Below are 4615 nucleotides of genomic sequence, written 5' to 3' on the forward strand. Positions count from 1 at the left end.
AGTTTTGCTCTTGTCACCCAGGCTGAAGTGCAATGGCACGATCTTGGCTCACTGCAACCTCTTCTCCTGGGTTCAAGTGATTCTCCTGCCTCAATCTCCCGAGTAGTTGGGATTACAGGCACCCACCACCACGCCTGGCTAATTTTTGTATTTTTAGTAGAGACTGGGTCTCACCATGTTGGCCAGGCTGGTCTCAAACTCCTGACCTCAGGTGATCGGCCTGCCTTGGTCTCCCAAAGTGCTGGGATTACAGGCGTGAGCCACCGTGCCCAGCTGTTGTGACTAAATTTCATGTAGGATTACTGAAATCAATTTTTCTGAGCACTCGGTGGGCCCTGTCAATCTGCAAACTCATGTCTTTCAATTTTAGGACAATCTTCCTTTACTTATTTCTTTGATAATTTCCTGGTCTTTGTTTTTCCTGTTTGCTATTTCCGGTCTACTTATTTTTCATATGTTGGACTCCTTGACTGATTTGCTGATTTTCTTATATTTTCTCTAATGCTTTTATTTTATCTCTGTCATTTTATTATAATTTCTGGAAATTTCATCTTTGTACTTTTAATTTCTAAGTTTTTATCATTACTGGCTTTTCTTCTTTCTTTCTTTTTGAGACAGAGTCTGGCTGTGTTGTCCAGGCTGGAGTGCAGGGGTGTGAGCTGCACTCACTGCAACCTTCACCTACCAGGTTCAAGCAATTCTTCTGCCTCAGCCTCCCAAGTACCTGAGATTACAGGCACACACCACCACACCTGGCTAGTTTTTGCATTGTTAGTACAGACGGCGTTTCACCATGTTGCCCAGGCTGGTCTTGAACTCCTGACCTCAAGTGATCTGCCTGCTTCGGCCTCCCAAAGTGCTGGGATTATAGATATGAGCCACTGCGCCCGGCCTTCTTTCTTTTCTAATGTGAAGGGAGGTCTATATAGACAAGCTACTGGGCCTTATCTGTCTTAAAACACCCCCTTTCAGGTTTTTGCTTGAGATCAGTCTCCCTACTTTAAGAAAGGGAGAGGACTCAGATAAACAGAGTATACTGAGAGGCCTCACCAGTATAAGAGAATATGCTGCTCTACTTTGTAGGGAGAAGAAACTGGGGATAACGAGCCTAGAGAAAAAGACCAAACAGACCCATGATAGCTGTCTTCAAGTGCTCGACATGGAATTATTTTTGAACTTATTCTCTGGAACTGTTAAAAGTCAGAATTAGGAATAATAGGTAGATGTTACAGAAAGGTAAATTCTGGCTTAATTGATATAATCTCCTAAAAATTAGAAGCGTCCAGTGATGGAATGCATTATCTTGACATGTATTGATTTTTCCATTGCTGGAAAAGCTTTAAGAGAGAAGGCAAGGGTTGTTTAGAGGGTGTTCTTGCTTTTGATACATGTCAGATGCAACAACTTCTGAGGTCTGAATTCTGAGATTCTACGCTCAAAAACTTAAAGAAAAAATGGCTCTGTATTTCCAAAACCAAGGTTTTTCAAATATTATTTTTAAAGGAGCAGAAAACTTTTTAAAACCAAAAACTTACATGAAACTCAATGTATCAAACAGATCAAAATAGAGCTGCTCAGTTTAAAGTGGGAAGAAGGCCGGGCGCAGTGGCTTACGCCTGTAATCTCAGCACTTTGGGAGGCCAACGTGGGCGAATCACTTGAGGTCAGGAGTTCGAGACCAGCCTGGCTAACACGGTGGAACCCCATCTCTCCTAAAAATACAAAAATTAACTGGGCGTGGTGGCGCACACTTGTAGTCCCAGCTGCTTGGGAGACTGAGGCAGGAGAATTGCTTGAACCCCGGAGGTGGAGGTTGCAGTGAGCCAAGATTGTGCCACTGAACTCCAGCCTATGTGACAGAGTGAGACTCTGTCTAGAAACAAACAAACAAAAAAGTGAGAAGAAGGGCGCAGATCTCTGCCTTTTCAACCTCCCTCAGTTCCCTGATTTTGACCTGAGAACCAAGTCTAAGTATTTTACATTTGCATTCAAAGACTATAAAAATCTCAGTTTTCCCACATTATATGGTACAGGAGCTGGCAGCTGCAGCCAGGCAGTATCTTCATTATTTCCAGATGGCTTGCAAATGTTCCTGCCACCACTCCTCAGTTCACACTGCTCCCTTGCCTGAAGTACTCTTTTACACCCTCTCCTTCTCCACCGTTTCTCTGAAACCTATTCTCCTTCAAGCCTTGGAGAAGGAGAAGGTCCTCCACGAACCCCTCCCTGAATGCCCTGGCCCTTGGGTAGTTGTTCCCATGCTCTGTTCTACTGTAATATATATATTTTTATTTTGATTAGACATAGCCTACTTTGCAGTATTTTTATGTATGTGGACATTCTGCCTGACCACTGTGATGATATATTTGGTAGTCATTAAGCGTGTTCATCACCGGCACGGTAGCTCACGCCTGTAATCCCAGCACTTTGGGAGGCTGAGGCTAGCGGATCACCTGAGGTCAAGAGTTTGGGACCAGCCTGGCCAACATGGTGAAACCCTGTCTCTAATAAAAATAGAAAAATTAGCCAGGCATAGTGGCTGGTGCCTGTGATCCCACCTACTCGGGAGGCTGAGGCATGAGAATCGCTTGAATCTGGGAGGTGGAGGTTACAGTGAGCCGAGATCGTACCACTCCACTCCAGCCTGGGGGATAAAGTGAGACTCTGTCTCCAGCAGGAAAAAAAAAAAAAAAAGGACTGTTCATCAAATATTCTGGCTTTCTAAGTTTTTCAAAGATTTTACTTTATTGTGGTAAGAACACTTAACATGTTGAGATCTGTTTTAACAATTTTTTTGTGTTCAGTACATTATTATTGACTCTAGGTACAATGTAGTACAGCAGATTTCTAAAACTTTAAACATTTTTAAAAATTTTTTGAGACAGGGTCTGTCACCCAGGCTGGAGTGCAGTGGCACAATCACAGCTCACTGCAGCCTCCACCTTTTAGGCTCAAGAGATCCTCTCCCATCTCAGCACCACCTCCCCACTGTCCCTGAGTAGCTGGGACTACAGGTGCATGCCACCATGCCCAGATAATTTTTTATTTTTAATAGAGACAAGGTCTCGCTATGTTGCTTAGGCTGATCTTGAACTCCTGGGCTCAAGGGATCCTCCTGCCTCAGCCTCCCAAAGTGCTGGGATTACAGGCGTGAGCTACTGTGCCTGGCCTCTAGAATTTATTCATCTTGTTTAACAGAAACTTTCTGCTCATTGATTAGTAATTCCTAATTTCCCTCACTCCCCAGCTCCTGACAATCATCATGCCACTCTTTTTGATATAAGTTTGACTGCTTTAGACACTTCATATAACTGGAATAATTCAGCATTTGTCTTTCCGTGACTAGTTTATTTCACTTAGCATAATGCCCTCAAGGCTCATTCATGTCATCACATATTGCAGAATTCCCTCATTTTTAAAGGCTGACTAGTATTCTTCTGTGTGTATACACCACATTTTCTTTATCCATTCATTTGTCAATGGATGGATCCATTGACATCCGTAACAAGATGTAGCTTGTTTCCACATCTTGGCTATGGTCAGTAATGCCAATGAACGTGGGTGTGCAGATATCTCTTTGAGATACTGATTCAGTTTATTTGGATATATATCGAGAAATGGAATGGCTGGGTCGTATAGTCTCTTTCTTTCCTTCCTTTCCTTCCTTTTTCCTTTTCCTTCCTTTCCTTCCTTTTTCCTTCCTTTCCTTCCTTTCCTCCCCTTCCCCTTCCTTCCTTCCTTCCTTCCTTCCTTCCTTCCTTCCTTCCTTCCTTCTTTCTTTTCTTTCTTTCTTTCTTTCCTTCTTTCTCTTTCCTTCTTTCTTTCTTTCTTCCTTTTGATGGAGTTTCACTCTTGTTGCCCAGGCTGGAGGGCAATGGCGTGATCTCAGCTCACCGCAACCTCCACCTCCCATGTTCGAGCAATTCTCCTGCCTCAGCCTCCTGAGTAGCTGGGATTACAGGCATGTGCCACTACGGCCGGCTAATTTTGTATTTTTAGTTGAGGCAGGGTTTCTCCATGTTGGTCAGGCTGGTCTCGAACTCCTGACCTCAGGTGATCTGCCTGCCTCGGCCTCCCAAAGTGCTAGAATTACAGGCGTGAGCCACCTTACCCGGCCTATCTTTCATTTTTTGAAGAACCTCCATACCATTTTCCATAGTGGCCACACCATTTTACATTCCCACCCAACGTGTGCAAGGGTTCCATTTTCTCCACAGCCTCTCCCACAATTGTCTTTCGTTGTTTCACTAATTCTGGCTTTCTGCATTCTAAGCCCATTGTAGGATTGTACTTCTGGCCCTCTTGTGGTTGGATGGAGCCATGTCACTGTCGTAGCCAGTGAGTTATGAGGTGGTTACATTTTACTTCCAAGGCCAGGGCATATAATGGCCAGTTGAAGACTCTCTAGAGCTCTCTTTTCCTCTGCCATGGTGATCAGCACCAAATGAGTGGCTACTTAGTCAGCCTGGGTTCCACACTCAGATATGGGTCAGTGTCCCCAGCAACCCTTCAGTGGATATGCAGCATGTATGGGAAATAGACAAACAGACCTTTGTTCTTAGAAGCCACCAAGATTCTTCTTTTTTTGGTTACTGCGGCATACCCTAGTTTATCC

Source organism: Hylobates moloch, unplaced genomic scaffold (genome assembly GCF_009828535.3).
Source record: "Hylobates moloch isolate HMO894 unplaced genomic scaffold, HMol_V3 SCAFFOLD_21, whole genome shotgun sequence".
In the NCBI taxonomy this organism is placed as follows: Eukaryota; Metazoa; Chordata; class Mammalia; order Primates; family Hylobatidae; genus Hylobates; species Hylobates moloch.